Below are 21,357 nucleotides of genomic sequence, written 5' to 3' on the forward strand. Positions count from 1 at the left end.
CTAAACACAATATTTGTGGAACAGTTAAACGTGCATGAAAATGGCCAATTTACTCACTCTGAGGTCTCAAAAAGGGTTTCTTCACCCCGGGAAGTGAATTAAATACAATTTGGAGGCATTTAATGTTCAAGCAAAAACAGGTGATTTTTGACAAAAGAGATAACACCCCCCCATTACGTCATGCTTCAGAAAGGTGAAAAATGGTCAGTTTTCAAATGTTTTATTTTTGAACGTCAGTTCACATTTGTAGGTAGATCATCAGTTTAAGAGCTAAAATTAGCATGTTTTAAGTGATTATCATGCTTCCAGGGGCCTGGGAAGTGAATTAAATACCATTTGGAGGCATTTAATGTTCAAGCAAAAACAGGTGATTTTTGACAAAAGAGATAACACCCCCCCATTACGTCATGCTTCAGAAAGGTGAAAAATGGTCCGTTTTCAAATGTTTTATTTTTGAACGTCAGTTCACATTTGTAGGTAGATCATCAGTTTAAGAGCTAAAATTAGCATGTTTAAAGTGATTATCATGCTTCCAGGGGCCCGGGAAGTGAATTAAATACCATTTGGAGGCATTTAATGTTCAAGCAAAAAAAGGTGATTTTTGACAAAAGAGATAACACCCCCCCATTACGTCATGCTTCAGAAAGGTGAAAAATGGTCCGTTTTCAAATGTTTTATTTTTGAACGTCAGTTCACATTTGTAGGTAGATCATCAGTTTAAGAGCTAAAATTTGCATGTTTAAAGTGATTTTCATGCTTCCAGGGGCACGGGAAGTGAATTAAATATCATTTGGAGGCATTTAATGTTCAAGCAAAAACAGGTGATTTTTGACAAAAGAGATAACACCCCCCATTACGTCATGCTTCAGAAAGGTGAAAAATGGTCAGTTTTCAAATGTTTTATTTTTGAACGTCAGTTCACATTTGTAGGTAGATCATCAGTTTAAGAGCTAAAATTAGCATGTTTAAAGTGATTTTCATGCTTCCAGGGCCCCTAAACACAAGATTTGTGGAACAGTTAAAAGTGCATGAAAATGGCCAATTTACTCACTCTGAGGTCTCAAAAAGGGTTTCTTCACCCCGGGAAGTGAATTAAATACAATTTGGAGGCATTTAATGTTCAAGCAAAAACAGGTGATTTTTGACAAAAGAGATAACACCCCCCATTACGTCATGCTTCAGAAAGGTGAAAAATGGTCCGTTTTCAAATGTATTATTTTTGAACGTCAGTTCACATTTGTAGGTAGATCATCAGTTTAAGAGCTAAAATTAGCATGTTTAAAGTGATTTTCATGCTTCCAGGGCCCCTAAACACAAGATTTGTGGAACAGTTAAAAGTGCATGAAAATGGCCAATTTACTCACTCTGAGGTCTCAAAAAGGGTTTCTTCACCCCGGGAAGTGAATTAAATACAATTTGGAGGCATTTAATGTTCAAGCAAAAAAAGGTGATTTTTGACAAAAGAGATAACACCCCCCATTACGTCATGCTTCAGAAAGGTGAAAAATGGTCCGTTTTCAAATGTTTTATTCTTGAACGTCAGTTCACATTTGTAGGTAGATCATCAGTTTAAGAGCTAAAATGTGCATGTTTAAAGTGATTTTCATGCTTCCAGGGGCACGGGAAGTGAATTAAATACCATTTGGAGGCATTTAATGTTCAAGAAAAAACAGGTGATTTTTGATAAAAGAGATAACACCCCCCATTACGTCATGCTTCAGAAAGGTGAAAAATGGTCAGTTTTCAAATGTTTTATTTTTGAAGGTCAGTTCACATTTGTAGGTAGATCATCAGTTTAAGAGCTAAAATTAGCATGTTTAAAGTGATTTTCATGCTTCCAGGGGCCCTAAACACAAGATTTGTGGAACAGTTAAAAATGCATGAAAATGGCCAATTTTCTCACTCTGAGGTCTAAAAAAGGGTTTCTTCACCCCGGGAAGTGAATTAAATACCATTTGGAGGCATTTAATGTTCAAGCAAAAACAGGTGATTTTTGACAAAAGAGATAACACCCCCCCATTACGTCATGCTTCAGAAAGGTGAAAAATGGTCCGTTTTCAAATGTTTTATTTTTGAACGTCAGTTCACATTTGTAGGTAGATCATCAGTTTAAGAGCTAAAATTAGCATGTTTAAAGTGATTTTCATGCTTCCAGGGGCCCGGGAAGTGAATTAAATACCATTTGGAGGCATTTAATGTTCAAGCAAAAAAAGGTGATTTTTGACAAAAGAGATAACACCCCCCCATTACGTCATGCTTCAGAAAGGTGAAAAATGGTCCGTTTTCAAATGTTTTATTTTTGAACGTCAGTTCACATTTGTAGGTAGATCATCAGTTTAAGAGCTAAAATTAGCATGTTTAAAGTGATTTTCATGCTTCCAGGGGCCCGGGAAGTGAATTAAATACCATTTGGAGGCATTTAATGTTCAAGCAAAAAAAGGTGATTTTTGACAAAAGAGATAACACCCCACCATTACGTCATGCTTCAGAAAGGTGAAAAATGGTCCGTTTTCAAATGTTTTATTTTTGAACGTCAGTTCACATTTGTAGGTAGATCATCAGTTTAAGAGCTAAAATTAGCATGTTTAAAGTGATTATCATGCTTCCAGGGGCCTGGGAAGTGAATTAAATACCATTTGGAGGCATTTAATGTTCAAGCAAAAACAGGTGATTTTTGACAAAAGAGATAACACCCCCCCATTACGTCATGCTTCAGAAAGGTGAAAAATAGTCCGTTTTCAAATGTTTTATTTTTGAACGTCAGTTCACATTTGTAGGTAGATCATCAGTTTAAGAGCTAAAATTAGCATGTTTAAAGTGATTTTCATGCTTCCAGGGCCCCTAAACACAAGATTTGTGGAACAGTTAAAAGTGCATGAAAATGGCCAATTTACTCACTCTGAGGTCTCAAAAAGGGTTTCTTCACCCCGGGAAGTGAATTAAATACAATTTGGAGGCATTTAATGTTCAAGCAAAAACAGGTGATGTTTGACAAAAGAGATAACACCCCCCCATTACGTCATGCTTCAGAAAGGTGAAAAATGGTCCGTTTTCAAATGTTTTATTTTTGAACGTCAGTTCACATTTGTAGGTAGATCATCAGTTTAAGAGCTAAAATTAGCATGTTTAAAGTGATTATCATGCTTCCAGGGGCCTGGGAAGTGAATTAAATACCATTTGGAGGCATTTAATGTTCAAGCAAAAACAGGTGATTTTTGACAAAAGAGATAACACCCCCCCATTACGTCATGCTTCAGAAAGGTGAAAAATAGTCCGTTTTCAAATGTTTTATTTTTGAACGTCAGTTCACATTTGTAGGTAGATCATCAGTTTAAGAGCTAAAATTAGCATGTTTAAAGTGATTTTCATGCTTCCAGGGCCCCTAAACACAAGATTTGTGGAACAGTTAAAAGTGCATGAAAATGGCCAATTTACTCACTCTGAGGTCTCAAAAAGGGTTTCTTCACCCCGGGAAGTGAATTAAATACAATTTGGAGGCATTTAATGTTCAAGCAAAAACAGGTGATTTTTGACAAAAGAGATAACACCCCCCCATTACGTCATGCTTCAGAAAGGTGAAAAATGGTCCGTTTTCAAATGTTTTATTTTTGAACGTCAGTTCACATTTGTAGGTAGATCATCAGTTTAAGAGCTAAAATTAGCATGTTTAAAGTGATTTTCATGCTTCCAGGGGCACGGTAAGTGAATTAAATACCATTTGGAGGCATTTAATGTTCAAGAAAAAACAGGTGATTTTTGACAAAAGAGATAACACCCCCCATTACCTCATGCTTCAGAAAGGTGAAAAATGGTCAGTTTTCAAATGTTTTATTTTTGAAGGTCAGTTCACATTTGTAGGTAGATCATCAGTTTAAGAGCTAAAATTAGCATGTTTAAAGTGATTTTCATGCTTCCAGGGGCCCTAAACACAAGATTTGTGGAACAGTTAAAAGTGCATGAAAATGGCCAATTTTCTCACTCTGAGGTCTAAAAAAGGGTTTCTTCACCCCGGGAAGTGAATTAAATACCATTTGGAGGCATTTAATGTTCAAGCAAAAACAGGTGATTTTTGACAAAAGAGATAACACCCCCCCATTACGTCATGCTTCAGAAAGGTGAAAAATGGTCCGTTTTCAAATGTTTTATTTTTGAACGTCAGTTCACATTTGTAGGTAGATCATCAGTTTAAGAGCTAAAATTAGCATGTTTAAAGTGATTATCATGCTTCCAGGGGCCTGGGAAGTGAATTAAATACCATTTGGAGGCATTTAATGTTCAAGCAAAAACAGGTGATTTTTGACAAAAGAGATAACACCCCCCCATTACGTCATGCTTCAGAAAGGTGAAAAATGGTCCGTTTTCAAATGTTTTATTTTTGAACGTCAGTTCACATTTGTAGGTAGATCATCAGTTTAAGAGCTAAAATTAGCATGTTTAAAGTGATTATCATGCTTCCAGGGGCCCGGGAAGTGAATTAAATACCATTTGGAGGCATTTAATGTTCAAGCAAAAAAAGGTGATTTTTGACAAAAGAGATAACACCCCCCCATTACGTCATGCTTCAGAAAGGTGAAAAATGGTCCGTTTTCAAATGTTTTATTTTTGAACGTCAGTTCACATTTGTAGGTAGATCATCAGTTTAAGAGCTAAAATTAGCATGTTTAAAGTGATTTTCATGCTTCCAGGGGCACGGGAAGTGAATTAAATACCATTTGGAGGCATTTAATGTTCAAGAAAAAACAGGTGATTTTTGACAAAAGAGATAACACCCCCCATTACGTCATGCTTCAGAAAGGTGAAAAATGGTCAGTTTTCAAATGTTTTATTTTTGAAGGTCAGTTCACATTTGTAGGTAGATCATCAGTTTAAGAGCTAAAATTAGCATGTTTAAAGTGATTTTCATGCTTCCAGGGGCCCTAAACACAAGATTTGTGGAACAGTTAAAAATGCATGAAAATGGCCAATTTTCTCACTCTGAGGTCTAAAAAAGGGTTTCTTCACCCCGGGAAGTGAATTAAATACCATTTGGAGGCATTTAATGTTCAAGCAAAAACAGGTGATTTTTGACAAAAGAGATAACACCCCCCCCCATTACGTCATGCTTCAGAAAGGTGAAAAATGGTCCGTTTTCAAATGTTTTATTTTTGAACGTCAGTTCACATTTGTAGGTAGATCATCAGTTTAAGAGCTAAAATTAGCATGTTTAAAGTGATTATCATGCTTCCAGGGGCCTGGGAAGTGAATTAAATACCATTTGGAGGCATTTAATGTTCAAGCAAAAACAGGTGATTTTTGACAAAAGAGATAACACCCCCCATTACGTCATGCTTCAGAAAGGTGAAAAATGGTCCGTTTTCAAATGTTTTATTTTTGAACGTCAGTTCACATTTGTAGGTAGATCATCAGTTTAAGAGCTAAAATTAGCATGTTTAAAGTGATTTTCATGCTTCCAGGGCCCCTAAACACAATATTTGTGGAACAGTTAAACGTGCATGAAAATGGCCAATTTACTCACTCTGAGGTCTCAAAAAGGGTTTCTTCACCCCGGGAAGTGAATTAAATACAATTTGGAGGCATTTAATGTTCAAGCAAAAACAGGTGATTTTTGACAAAAGAGATAACACCCCCCCATTACGTCATGCTTCAGAAAGGTGAAAAATGGTCAGTTTTCAAATGTTTTATTTTTGAACGTCAGTTCACATTTGTAGGTAGATCATCAGTTTAAGAGCTAAAATTAGCATGTTTTAAGTGATTATCATGCTTCCAGGGGCCTGGGAAGTGAATTAAATACCATTTGGAGGCATTTAATGTTCAAGCAAAAACAGGTGATTTTTGACAAAAGAGATAACACCCCCCCATTACGTCATGCTTCAGAAAGGTGAAAAATGGTCCGTTTTCAAATGTTTTATTTTTGAACGTCAGTTCACATTTGTAGGTAGATCATCAGTTTAAGAGCTAAAATTAGCATGTTTAAAGTGATTATCATGCTTCCAGGGGCCCGGGAAGTGAATTAAATACCATTTGGAGGCATTTAATGTTCAAGCAAAAAAAGGTGATTTTTGACAAAAGAGATAACACCCCCCCATTACGTCATGCTTCAGAAAGGTGAAAAATGGTCCGTTTTCAAATGTTTTATTTTTGAACGTCAGTTCACATTTGTAGGTAGATCATCAGTTTAAGAGCTAAAATTTGCATGTTTAAAGTGATTTTCATGCTTCCAGGGGCACGGGAAGTGAATTAAATATCATTTGGAGGCATTTAATGTTCAAGCAAAAACAGGTGATTTTTGACAAAAGAGATAACACCCCCCATTACGTCATGCTTCAGAAAGGTGAAAAATGGTCAGTTTTCAAATGTTTTATTTTTGAACGTCAGTTCACATTTGTAGGTAGATCATCAGTTTAAGAGCTAAAATTAGCATGTTTAAAGTGATTTTCATGCTTCCAGGGCCCCTAAACACAAGATTTGTGGAACAGTTAAAAGTGCATGAAAATGGCCAATTTACTCACTCTGAGGTCTCAAAAAGGGTTTCTTCACCCCGGGAAGTGAATTAAATACAATTTGGAGGCATTTAATGTTCAAGCAAAAACAGGTGATTTTTGACAAAAGAGATAACACCCCCCATTACGTCATGCTTCAGAAAGGTGAAAAATGGTCCGTTTTCAAATGTATTATTTTTGAACGTCAGTTCACATTTGTAGGTAGATCATCAGTTTAAGAGCTAAAATTAGCATGTTTAAAGTGATTTTCATGCTTCCAGGGCCCCTAAACACAAGATTTGTGGAACAGTTAAAAGTGCATGAAAATGGCCAATTTACTCACTCTGAGGTCTCAAAAAGGGTTTCTTCACCCCGGGAAGTGAATTAAATACAATTTGGAGGCATTTAATGTTCAAGCAAAAAAAGGTGATTTTTGACAAAAGAGATAACACCCCCCATTACGTCATGCTTCAGAAAGGTGAAAAATGGTCCGTTTTCAAATGTTTTATTCTTGAACGTCAGTTCACATTTGTAGGTAGATCATCAGTTTAAGAGCTAAAATGTGCATGTTTAAAGTGATTTTCATGCTTCCAGGGGCACGGGAAGTGAATTAAATACCATTTGGAGGCATTTAATGTTCAAGAAAAAACAGGTGATTTTTGATAAAAGAGATAACACCCCCCATTACGTCATGCTTCAGAAAGGTGAAAAATGGTCAGTTTTCAAATGTTTTATTTTTGAAGGTCAGTTCACATTTGTAGGTAGATCATCAGTTTAAGAGCTAAAATTAGCATGTTTAAAGTGATTTTCATGCTTCCAGGGGCCCTAAACACAAGATTTGTGGAACAGTTAAAAATGCATGAAAATGGCCAATTTTCTCACTCTGAGGTCTAAAAAAGGGTTTCTTCACCCCGGGAAGTGAATTAAATACCATTTGGAGGCATTTAATGTTCAAGCAAAAACAGGTGATTTTTGACAAAAGAGATAACACCCCCCCATTACGTCATGCTTCAGAAAGGTGAAAAATGGTCCGTTTTCAAATGTTTTATTTTTGAACGTCAGTTCACATTTGTAGGTAGATCATCAGTTTAAGAGCTAAAATTAGCATGTTTAAAGTGATTATCATGCTTCCAGGGGCCTGGGAAGTGAATTAAATACCATTTGGAGGCATTTAATGTTCAAGCAAAAACAGGTGATTTTTGACAAAAGAGATAACACCCCCCATTACGTCATGCTTCAGAAAGGTGAAAAATGGTCCGTTTTCAAATGTTTTATTTTTGAACGTCAGTTCACATTTGTAGGTAGATCATCAGTTTAAGAGCTAAAATTAGCATGTTTAAAGTGATTTTCATGCTTCCAGGGCCCCTAAACACAATATTTGTGGAACAGTTAAACGTGCATGAAAATGGCCAATTTACTCACTCTGAGGTCTCAAAAAGGGTTTCTTCACCCCGGGAAGTGAATTAAATACAATTTGGAGGCATTTAATGTTCAAGCAAAAACAGGTGATTTTTGACAAAAGAGATAACACCCCCCCATTACGTCATGCTTCAGAAAGGTGAAAAATGGTCAGTTTTCAAATGTTTTATTTTTGAACGTCAGTTCACATTTGTAGGTAGATCATCAGTTTAAGAGCTAAAATTAGCATGTTTTAAGTGATTATCATGCTTCCAGGGGCCTGGGAAGTGAATTAAATACCATTTCGAGGCATTTAATGTTCAAGCAAAAACAGGTGATTTTTGACAAAAGAGATAACACCCCCCCATTACGTCATGCTTCAGAAAGGTGAAAAATGGTCCGTTTTCAAATGTTTTATTTTTGAACGTCAGTTCACATTTGTAGGTAGATCATCAGTTTAAGAGCTAAAATTAGCATGTTTAAAGTGATTATCATGCTTCCAGGGGCCCGGGAAGTGAATTAAATACCATTTGGAGGCATTTAATGTTCAAGCAAAAAAAGGTGATTTTTGACAAAAGAGATAACACCCCCCCATTACGTCATGCTTCAGAAAGGTGAAAAATGGTCCGTTTTCAAATGTTTTATTTTTGAACGTCAGTTCACATTTGTAGGTAGATCATCAGTTTAAGAGCTAAAATTTGCATGTTTAAAGTGATTTTCATGCTTCCAGGGGCACGGGAAGTGAATTAAATATCATTTGGAGGCATTTAATGTTCAAGCAAAAACAGGTGATTTTTGACAAAAGAGATAACACCCCCCATTACGTCATGCTTCAGAAAGGTGAAAAATGGTCAGTTTTCAAATGTTTTATTTTTGAACGTCAGTTCACATTTGTAGGTAGATCATCAGTTTAAGAGCTAAAATTAGCATGTTTAAAGTGATTTTCATGCTTCCAGGGCCCCTAAACACAAGATTTGTGGAACAGTTAAAAGTGCATGAAAATGGCCAATTTACTCACTCTGAGGTCTCAAAAAGGGTTTCTTCACCCCGGGAAGTGAATTAAATACAATTTGGAGGCATTTAATGTTCAAGCAAAAACAGGTGATTTTTGACAAAAGAGATAACACCCCCCATTACGTCATGCTTCAGAAAGGTGAAAAATGGTCCGTTTTCAAATGTATTATTTTTGAACGTCAGTTCACATTTGTAGGTAGATCATCAGTTTAAGAGCTAAAATTAGCATGTTTAAAGTGATTTTCATGCTTCCAGGGCCCCTAAACACAAGATTTGTGGAACAGTTAAAAGTGCATGAAAATGGCCAATTTACTCACTCTGAGGTCTCAAAAAGGGTTTCTTCACCCCGGGAAGTGAATTAAATACAATTTGGAGGCATTTAATGTTCAAGCAAAAAAAGGTGATTTTTGACAAAAGAGATAACACCCCCCATTACGTCATGCTTCAGAAAGGTGAAAAATGGTCCGTTTTCAAATGTTTTATTCTTGAACGTCAGTTCACATTTGTAGGTAGATCATCAGTTTAAGAGCTAAAATGTGCATGTTTAAAGTGATTTTCATGCTTCCAGGGGCACGGGAAGTGAATTAAATACCATTTGGAGGCATTTAATGTTCAAGAAAAAACAGGTGATTTTTGACAAAAGAGATAACACCCCCCATTACGTCATGCTTCAGAAAGGTGAAAAATGGTCAGTTTTCAAATGTTTTATTTTTGAAGGTCAGTTCACATTTGTAGGTAGATCATCAGTTTAAGAGCTAAAATTAGCATGTTTAAAGTGATTTTCATGCTTCCAGGGGCCCTAAACACAAGATTTGTGGAACAGTTAAAAGTGCATGAAAATGGCCAATTTTCTCACTCTGAGGTCTAAAAAAGGGTTTCTTCACCCCGGGAAGTGAATTAAATACCATTTGGAGGCATTTAATGTTCAAGCAAAAACAGGTGATTTTTGACAAAAGAGATAACACCCCCCCCATTACGTCATGCTTCAGAAAGGTGAAAAATGGTCCGTTTTCAAATGTTTTATTTTTGAACGTCAGTTCACATTTGTAGGTAGATCATCAGTTTAAGAGCTAAAATTAGCATGTTTAAAGTGATTATCATGCTTCCAGGGGCCTGGGAAGTGAATTAAATACCATTTGGAGGCATTTAATGTTCAAGCAAAAACAGGTGATTTTTGACAAAAGAGATAACACCCCCCCATTTCGTCATGCTTCAGAAAGGTGAAAAATGGTCCGTTTTCAAATGTTTTATTTTTGAACGTCAGTTCACATTTGTAGGTAGATCATCAGTTTCAGAGCTAAAATTAGCATGTTTAAAGTGATTTTCATGCTTCCAGGGCCCCTAAACACAATATTTGTGGAACAGTTAAACGTGCATGAAAATGGCCAATTTACTCACTCTGAGGTCTCAAAAAGGGTTTCTTCACCCCGGGAAGTGAATTAAATACAATTTGGAGGCATTTAATGTTCAAGCTAAAACAGGTGATTTTTGACAAAAGAGATAACACCCCCCCATTACGTCATGCTTCAGAAAGGTGAAAAATTGTCAGTTTTCAAATGTATTATTTTTGAACGTCAGTTCACATTTGTAGGTAGATCATCAGTTTAAGAGCTAAAATTAGCATGTTTAAAGTGATTTTCATGCTTCCAGGGGCCTAAACACAAGATTTGTGGAACAGTTAAAAGTGCATGAAAATGGCCAATTTACTCACTCTGAGGTCTCAAAAAGGGTTTCTTCACCCCGGGAAGTGAATTAAATACCAATTGGAGGCATTTAATGTTCAAGCAAAAAAAGGTGATTTTTGACAAAAGAGATAACACCCCCCCATTACGTCATGCTTCAGAAAGGTGAAAAATGGTCCGTTTTCAAATGTTTTATTTTTGAACGTCAGTTCACATTTGTAGGTAGATCATCAGTTTAAGAGCTAAAATTAGCATGTTTAAAGTGATTTTCATGCTTCCAGGGGCCCGGGAAGTGAATTAAATACCATTTGGAGGCATTTAATGTTCAAGCAAAAACAGGTGATTTTTGACAAAAGAGATAACACCCCCCCATTACGTCATGCTTCAGAAAGGTGAAAAATAGTCCGTTTTCAAATGTTTTATTTTTGAACGTCAGTTCACATTTGTAGGTAGATCATCAGTTTAAGAGCTAAAATTAGCATGTTTAAAGTGATTTTCATGCTTCCAGGGCCCCTAAACACAAGATTTGTGGAACAGTTAAAAGTGCATGAAAATGGCCAATTTACTCACTCTGAGGTCTCAAAAAGGGTTTCTTCACCCCGGGAAGTGAATTAAATACAATTTGGAGGCATTTAATGTTCAAGCAAAAACAGGTGATTTTTGACAAAAGAGATAACACCCCCCATTACGTCATGCTTCAGAAAGGTGAAAAATGGTCCGTTTTCAAATGTATTATTTTTGAACGTCAGTACACATTTGTAGGTAGATCATCAGTTTAAGAGCTAAAATTAGCATGTTTAAAGTGATTTTCATGCTTCCAGGGGCACGGTAAGTGAATTAAATACCATTTGGAGGCATTTAATGTTCAAGAAAAAACAGGTGATTTTTGACAAAAGAGATAACACCCCCCATTACGTCATGCTTCAGAAAGGTGAAAAATGGTCAGTTTTCAAATGTTTTATTTTTGAAGGTCAGTTCACATTTGTAGGTAGATCATCAGTTTAAGAGCTAAAATTAGCATGTTTAAAGTGATTTTCATGCTTCCAGGGGCCCTAAACACAAGATTTGTGGAACAGTTAAAAGTGCATGAAAATGGCCAATTTTCTCACTCTGAGGTCTAAAAAAGGGTTTCTTCACCCCGGGAAGTGAATTAAATACCATTTGGAGGCATTTAATGTTCAAGCAAAAACAGGTGATTTTTGACAAAAGAGATAACACCCCCCCCCCATTACGTCATGCTTCAGAAAGGTGAAAAATGGTCCGTTTTCAAATGTTTTATTTTTGAACGTCAGTTCACATTTGTAGGTAGATCATCAGTTTAAGAGCTAAAATTAGCATGTTTAAAGTGATTATCATGCTTCCAGGGGCCTGGGAAGTGAATTAAATACCATTTGGAGGCATTTAATGTTCAAGCAAAAACAGGTGATTTTTGACAAAAGAGATAACACCCCCCCATTACGTCATGCTTCAGAAAGGTGAAAAATGGTCCGTTTTCAAATGTTTTATTTTTGAACGTCAGTTCACATTTGTAGGTAGATCATCAGTTTAAGAGCTAAAATTAGCATGTTTAAAGTGATTTTCATGCTTCCAGGGGCACGGTAAGTGAATTAAATACCATTTGGAGGCATTTAATGTTCAAGAAAAAACAGGTGATTTTTGACAAAAGAGATAACACCCCCCATTACGTCATGCTTCAGAAAGGTGAAAAATGGTCAGTTTTCAAATGTTTTATTTTTGAAGGTCAGTTCACATTTGTAGGTAGATCATCAGTTTAAGAGCTAAAATTAGCATGTTTAAAGTGATTTTCATGCTTCCAGGGGCCCTAAACACAAGATTTGTGGAACAGTTAAAAGTGCATGAAAATGGCCAATTTTCTCACTCTGAGGTCTAAAAAAGGGTTTCTTCACCCCGGGAAGTGAATTAAATACCATTTGGAGGCATTTAATGTTCAAGCAAAAACAGGTGATTTTTGACAAAAGAGATAACACCCCCCCATTACGTCATGCTTCAGAAAGCTGAAAAATGGTCCGTTTTCAAATGTTTTATTTTTGAACGTCAGTTCACATTTGTAGGTAGATCATCAGTTTAAGAGCTAAAATTAGCATGTTTAAAGTGATTATCATGCTTCCAGGGGCCTGGGAAGTGAATTAAATACCATTTGGAGGCATTTAATGGTCAAGCAAAAACAGGTGATTTTTGACAAAAGAGATAACACCCCCGATTACGTCATGCTTCAGAAAGGTGAAAAATGGTCAGTTTTCAAATGTTTTATTTTTGAACGTCAGTTCACATTTGTAGGTAGATCATCAGTTTAAGAGCTAAAATTAGCATGTTTAAAGTGATTATCATGCTTCCAGGGGCCTGGGAAGTGAATTAAATACCATTTGGAGGCATTTAATGTTCAAGCAAAAACAGGTGATTTTTGACAAAAGAGATAACACCCCCCCATTACGTCATGCTTCAGAAAGGTGAAAAATGGTCCGTTTTCAAATGTTTTATTTTTGAACGTCAGTTCACATTTGTAGGTAGATCATCAGTTTAAGAGCTAAAATTTGCATGTTTAAAGTGATTTTCATGCTTCCAGGGGCACGGGAAGTGAATTAAATATCATTTGGAGGCATTTAATGTTCAAGCAAAAACAGGTGATTTTTGACAAAAGAGATAACACCCCCCATTACGTCATGCTTCAGAAAGGTGAAAAATGGTCAGTTTTCAAATGTTTTATTTTTGAACGTCAGTTCACATTTGTAGGTAGATCATCAGTTTAAGAGCTAAAATTAGCATGTTTAAAGTGATTTTCATGCTTCCAGGGCCCCTAAACACAAGATTTGTGGAACAGTTAAAAGTGCATGAAAATGGCCAATTTACTCACTCTGAGGTCTCAAAAAGGGTTTCTTCACCCCGGGAAGTGAATTAAATACAATTTGGAGGCATTTAATGTTCAAGCAAAAACAGGTGATTTTTGACAAAAGAGATAACACCCCCCATTACGTCATGCTTCAGAAAGGTGAAAAATGGTCAGTTTTCAAATGTATTATTTTTGAACGTCAGTTCACATTTGTAGGTAGATCATCAGTTTAAGAGCTAAAATTAGCATGTTTAAAGTGATTTTCATGCTTCCAGGGCCCCTAAACACAAGATTTGTGGAACAGTTAAAAGTGCATGAAAATGGCCAATTTACTCACTCTGAGGTCTCAAAAAGGGTTTCTTCACCCCGGGAAGTGAATTAAATACAATTTGGAGGCATTTAATGTTCAAGCAAAAAAAGGTGATTTTTGACAAAAGAGATAACACCCCCCATTACGTCATGCTTCAGAAAGGTGAAAAATGGTCCGTTTTCAAATGTTTTATTCTTGAACGTCAGTTCACATTTGTAGGTAGATCATCAGTTTAAGAGCTAAAATGTGCATGTTTAAAGTGATTTTCATGCTTCCAGGGGCACGGGAAGTGAATTAAATACCATTTGGAGGCATTTAATGTTCAAGAAAAAACAGGTGATTTTTGACAAAAGAGATAACACCCCCCATTACGTCATGCTTCAGAAAGGTGAAAAATGGTCAGTTTTCAAATGTTTTATTTTTGAAGGTCAGTTCACATTTGTAGGTAGATTATCAGTTTAAGAGCTAAAATTAGCATGTTTAAAGTGATTTTCATGCTTCCAGGGGCCCTAAACACAAGATTTGTGGAACAGTTAAAAGTGCATGAAAATGGCCAATTTTCTCACTCTGAGGTCTAAAAAAGGGTTTCTTCACCCCGGGAAGTGAATTAAATACCATTTGGAGGCATTTAATGTTCAAGCAAAAACAGGTGATTTTTGACAAAAGAGATAACACCCCCCCCATTACGTCATGCTTCAGAAAGGTGAAAAATGGTCCGTTTTCAAATGTATTATTTTTGAACGTCAGTTCACATTTGTAGGTAGATCATCAGTTTAAGAGCTAAAATTAGCATGTTTAAAGTGATTATCATGCTTCCAGGGGCCTGGGAAGTGAATTAAATACCATTTGGAGGCATTTAATGTTCAAGCAAAAACAGGTGATTTTTGACAAAAGAGATAACACCCCCCCATTACGTCATGCTTCAGAAAGGTGAAAAATGGTCCGTTTTCAAATGTTTTATTTTTGAACGTCAGTTCACATTTGTAGGTAGATCATCAGTTTCAGAGCTAAAATTAGCATGTTTAAAGTGATTTTCATGCTTCCAGGGCCCCTAAACACAATATTTGTGGAACAGTTAAACGTGCATGAAAATGGCCAATTTACTCACTCTGAGGTCTCAAAAAGGGTTTCTTCACCCCGGGAAGTGAATTAAATACAATTTGGAGGCATTTAATGTTCAAGCAAAAACAGGTGATTTTTGACAAAAGAGATAACACCCCCCCATTACGTCATGCTTCAGAAAGGTGAAAAATGGTCAGTTTTCAAATGTATTATTTTTGAACGTCAGTTCACATTTGTAGGTAGATCATCAGTTTAAGAGCTAAAATTAGCATGTTTAAAGTGATTTTCATGCTTCCAGGGGCCTAAACACAAGATTTGTGGAACAGTTAAAAGTGCATGAAAATGGCCAATTTACTCACTCTGAGGTCTCAAAAAGGGTTTCTTCACCCCGGGAAGTGAATTAAATACCAATTGGAGGCATTTAATGTTCAAGCAAAAAAAGGTGATTTTTGACAAAAGAGATAACACCCCCCCATTACGTCATGCTTCAGAAAGGTGAAAAATGGTCCGTTTTCAAATGTTTTATTTTTGAACGTCAGTTCACATTTGTAGGTAGATCATCAGTTTAAGAGCTAAAATTAGCATGTTTAAAGTGATTATCATGCTTCCAGGGGCCTGGGAAGTGAATTAAATACCATTTGGAGGCATTTAATGTTCAAGCAAAAACAGGTGATTTTTGACAAAAGAGATAACACCCCCCCATTACGTCATGCTTCAGAAAGGTGAAAAATAGTCCGTTTTCAAATGTTTTATTTTTGAACGTCAGTTCACATTTGTAGGTAGATCATCAGTTTAAGAGCTAAAATTAGCATGTTTAAAGTGATTTTCATGCTTCCAGGGCCCCTAAACACAAGATTTGTGGAACAGTTAAAAGTGCATGAAAATGGCCAATTTACTCACTCTGAGGTCTCAAAAAGGGTTTCTTCACCCCGGGAAGTGAATTAAATACAATTTGGAGGCATTTAATGTTCAAGCAAAAACAGGTGATTTTTGACAAAAGAGATAACACCCCCCATTACGTCATGCTTCAGAAAGGTGAAAAATGGTCCGTTTTCAAATGTATTATTTTTGAACGTCAGTTCACATTTGTAGGTAGATCATCAGTTTAAGAGCTAAAATTAGCATGTTTAAAGTGATTTTCATGCTTCCAGGGGCCCGGGAAGTGAATTAAATACCATTTGGAGGCATTTAATGTTCAAGCAAAAAAAGGTGATTTTTGACAAAAGAGATAACACCCCCCCATTACGTCATGCTTCAGAAAGGTGAAAAATGGTCCGTTTTCAAATGTTTTATTTTTGAACGTCAGTTCACATTTGTAGGTAGATCATCAGTTTAAGAGCTAAAATTAGCATGTTTAAAGTGATTTTCATGCTTCCAGGGGCCCGGGAAGTGAATTAAATACCATTTGGAGGCATTTAATGTTCAAGCAAAAAAAGGTGATTTTTGACAAAAGAGATAACACCCCCCCATTACGTCATGCTTCAGAAAGGTGAAAAATGGTCCGTTTTCAAATGTTTTATTTTTGAACGTCAGTTCACATTTGTAGGTAGATCATCAGTTTAAGAGCTAAAATTAGCATGTTTAAAGTGATTTTCATGCTTCCAGGGGCACGGTAAGTGAATTAAATACCATTTGGAGGCATTTAATGTTCAAGAAAAAACAGGTGATTTTTGACAAAAGAGATAACACCCCCCATTACGTCATGCTTCAGAAAGGTGAAAAATGGTCAGTTTTCAAATGTTTTATTTTTGAAGGTCAGTTCACATTTGTAGGTAGATCATCAGTTTAAGAGCTAAAATTAGCATGTTTAAAGTCATTTTCATGCTTCCAGGGGCCCTAAACACAAGATTTGTGGAACAGTTAAAAGTGCATGAAAATGGCCAATTTTCACACTCTGAGGTCTAAAAAAGGGTTTCTTCACCCCGGGAAGTGAATTAAATACCATTTGGAGGCATTTAATGTTCAAGCAAAAACAGGTGATTTTTGACAAAAGAGATAACACCCCCCCATTACGTCATGCTTCAGAAAGGTGAAAAATGGTCCGTTTTCAAATGTTTTATTTTTGAACGTCAGTTCACATTTGTAGGTAGATCATCAGTTTAAGAGCTAAAATTAGCATGTTTAAAGTGATTATCATGCTTCCAGGGGCCTGGGAAGTGAATTAAATACCATTTGGAGGCATTTAATGGTCAAGCAAAAACAGGTGATTTTTGACAAAAGAGATAACACCCCCGATTACGTCATGCTTCAGAAAGGTGAAAAATGGTCAGTTTTCAAATGTTTTATTTTTGAACGTCAGTTCACATTTGTAGGTAGATCATCAGTTTAAGAGCTAAAATTAGCATGTTTAAAGTGATTATCATGCTTCCAGGGGCCCGGGAAGTGAATTAAATACCATTTGGAGGCATTTAATGTTCAAGCAAAAACAGGTGATTTTTGACAAAAGAGATAACACCCCCCATTACGTCATGCTTCAGAAAGGTGAAAAATGGTCAGTTTTCAAATGTTTTATTTTTGAAGGTCAGTTCACATTTGTAGGTAGATCATCAGTTTAAGAGCTAAAATTAGCATGTTTAAAGTGATTTTCATGCTTCCAGGGGCCCTAAACACAAGATTTGTGGAACAGTTAAAAGTGCATGAAAATGGCCAATTTTCTCACTCTGAGGTCTAAAAAAGGGTTTCTTCACCCCGGGAAGTGAATTAAATACCATTTGGAGGCATTTAATGTTCAAGCAAAAACAGGTGATTTTTGACAAAAGAGATAACACCCCCCCCCATTACGTCATGCTTCAGAAAGGTGAAAAATGGTCCGTTTTCAAATGTTTTATTTTTGAACGTCAGTTCACATTTGTAGGTAGATCATCAGTTTAAGAGCTAAAATTAGCATGTTTAAAGTGATTATCATGCTTCCAGGGGCCTGGGAAGTGAATTAAATACCATTTGGAGGCATTTAATGTTCAAGCAAAAACAGGTGATTTTTGACAAAAGAGATAACACCCCCCCATTACGTCATGCTTCAGAAAGGTGAAAAATGGTCCGTTTTCAAATGTTTTATTTTTGAACGTCAGTTCACATTTGTAGGTAGATCATCAGTTTAAGAGCTAAAATTAGCATGTTTAAAGTGATTTTCATGCTTCCAGGGGCACGGTAAGTGAATTAAATACCATTTGGAGGCATTTAATGTTCAAGAAAAAACAGGTGATTTTTGACAAAAGAGATAACACCCCCCATTACGTCATGCTTCAGAAAGGTGAAAAATGGTCAGTTTTCAAATGTTTTATTTTTGAAGGTCAGTTCACATTTGTAGGTAGATCATCAGTTTAAGAGCTAAAATTAGCATGTTTAAAGTGATTTTCATGCTTCCAGGGGCCCTAAACACAAGATTTGTGGAACAGTTAAAAGTGCATGAAAATGGCCAATTTTCTCACTCTGAGGTCTAAAAAAGGGTTTCTTCACCCCGGGAAGTGAATTAAATACCATTTGGAGGCATTTAATGTTCAAGCAAAAACAGGTGATTTTTGACAAAAGAGATAACACCCCCCCATTACGTCATGCTTCAGAAAGCTGAAAAATGGTCCGTTTTCAAATGTTTTATTTTTGAACGTCAGTTCACATTTGTAGGTAGATCATCAGTTTAAGAGCTAAAATTAGCATGTTTAAAGTGATTATCATGCTTCCAGGGGCCTGGGAAGTGAATTAAATACCATTTGGAGGCATTTAATGGTCAAGCAAAAACAGGTGATTTTTGACAAAAGAGATAACACCCCCGATTACGTCATGCTTCAGAAAGGTGAAAAATGGTCAGTTTTCAAATGTTTTATTTTTGAACGTCAGTTCACATTTGTAGGTAGATCATCAGTTTAAGAGCTAAAATTAGCATGTTTAAAGTGATTATCATGCTTCCAGGGGCCTGGGAAGTGAATTAAATACCATTTGGAGGCATTTAATGTTCAAGCAAAAACAGGTGATTTTTGACAAAAGAGATAACACCCCCCCATTACGTCATGCTTCAGAAAGGTGAAAAATGGTCCGTTTTCAAATGTTTTATTTTTGAACGTCAGTTCACATTTGTAGGTAGATCATCAGTTTAAGAGCTAAAATTAGCATGTTTAAAGTGATTATCATGCTTCCAGGGGCCCGGGAAGTGAATTAAATACCATTTGGAGGCATTTAATGTTCAAGCAAAAAAAGGTGATTTTTGACAAAAGAGATAACACCCCCCATTACGTCATGCTTCAGAAAGGTGAAAAATGGTCCGTTTTCAAATGTTTTATTTTTGAACGTCAGTTCACATTTGTAGGTAGATCATCAGTTTAAGAGCTAAAATTTGCATGTTTAAAGTGATTTTCATGCTTCCAGGGGCACGAGAAGTGAATTAAATACCATTTGGAGGCATTTAATGTTCAAGCAAAAACAGGTGATTTTTGACAAAAGAGATAACACCCCCGATTACGTCTTGCTTCAGAAAGGTGAAAAATGGTCAGTTTTCAAATGTTTTATTTTTGAAGGTCAGTTCACATTAGTAGGTAGATCATCAGTTTAAGAGCTAAAATTAGCATGTTTAAAGTGATTTTCATGCTTCCAGGGGCCCTAAACACAAGATTTGTGGAACAGTTAAAAGTGCATGAAAATGGCCAATTTTCTCACTCTGAGGTCTAAAAAAGGGTTTCTTCACCCCGGGAAGTGAATTAAATACCATTTGGAGGCATTTAATGTTCAAGCAAAAACAGGTGATTTTTGACAAAAGAGATAACACCCCCCCCCCATTTACGTCATGCTTCAGAAAGGTGAAAAATGGTCCGTTTTCAAATGTTTTATTTTTGAACGTCAGTTCGAATTTGTAGGTAGATCATCAGTTTAAGAGCTAAAATTAGCATGTTTAAAGTGATTATCATGCTTCCAGGGGCCTGGGAAGTGAATTAAATACCATTTGGAGGCATTTAATGTTCAAGCAAAAACAGGTGATTTTTGACAAAAGAGATAACACCCCCCCATTACGTCATGCTTCAGAAAGGTGAAAAATGGTCCGTTTTCAAATGTTTTATTTTTGAACGTCAGTTCACATTTGTAGGTAGATCATCAGTTTAAGAGCTAAAATTAGCATGTTTAAAGTGATTTTCATGCTTCCAGGGCCCCTAAACACAATATTTGTGGAACAGTTAAACGTGCATGAAAATGGCCAATTTACTCACTCTGAGGTCTCAAAAAGGGTTTCTTCACCCCGGGAAGTGAATTAAATACAATTTGGAGGCATTTAATGTTCAAGCAAAAACAGGTGATTTTTGACAAAAGAGATAACACCCCCCCATTACGTCATGCTTCAGAAAGGTGAAAAATGGTCTGTTTTCAAATGTATTATTTTTGAACGTCAGTTCACATTTGTAGGTAGATCCTCAGTTTAAGAGCTAAAATTAGCATGTTTAAAGTGATTTTCATGCTTCCAGGGGCCCGGGAAGTGAATTAAATACCATTTGGAGGCATTTAATGTTCAAGCAAAAAAAGGTGATTTTTGACAAAAGAGATAACACCCCCCATTACGTCATGCTTCAGAAAGGTGAAAAATGGTCCGTTTTCAAATGTTTTATTTTTGAACGTCAGTTCACATTTGTAGGTAGATCATCAGTTTAAGAGCTAAAATTAGCATGTTTAAAGTGATTATCATGCTTCCAGGGGCCTGGGAAGTGAATTAAATACCATTTGAAGGCATTTAATGTTCAAGCAAAAACAGGTAATTTTTGACAAAAGAGATAACACCCCCCCATTACGTCATGCTTCAGAAAGGTGAAAAATGGTCCGTTTTCAAATGTTTTATTTTTGAACGTCAGTTCACATTTGTAGGTAGATCATCAGTTTAAGAGCTAAAATTAGCATGTTTAAAGTGATTTTCATGCTTCCAGGGGCCCGGGAAGTGAATTAAATACCATTTGGAGGCATTTAATGTTCAAGCAAAAAAAGGTGATTTTTGACAAAAGAGATAACACCCCCCATTACGTCATGCTTCAGAAAGGTGAAAAATGGTCCGTTTTCAAATGTTTTATTTTTGAACGTCAGTTCACATTTGTAGGTAGATCATCAGTTTAAGAGCTAAAATTAGCATGTTTAAAGTGATTTTCATGCTTCCAGGGGCACGGTAAGTGAATTAAATACCATTTGGAGGCATTTAATGTTCAAGAAAAAACAGGTGATTTTTGACAAAAGAGATAACACCCCCCATTACGTCATGCTTCAGAAAGGTGAAAAATGGTCAGTTTTCAAATGTTTTATTTTTGAAGGTCAGTTCACATTTGAAGGTAGATCATCAGTTTAAGAGCTAAAATTAGCATGTTTAAAGTGATTTTCATGCTTCCAGGGGCCCTAAACACAAGATTTGTGGAACAGTTAAAAGTGCATGAAAATGGCCAATTTTCTCACTCTGAGGTCTAAAAAAGGGTTTCTTCACCCCGGGAAGTGAATTAAATACCATTTGGAGGCATTTAATGTTCAAGCAAAAACAGGTGATTTTTGACAAAAGAGATAACACCCCCCCCATTACGTCATGCTTCAGAAAGGTGAAAAATGGTCCGT

This window comes from Lissotriton helveticus, chromosome 10, assembly GCF_964261635.1.
Source record: "Lissotriton helveticus chromosome 10, aLisHel1.1, whole genome shotgun sequence".
Classification (NCBI taxonomy): Eukaryota; Metazoa; Chordata; class Amphibia; order Caudata; family Salamandridae; genus Lissotriton; species Lissotriton helveticus.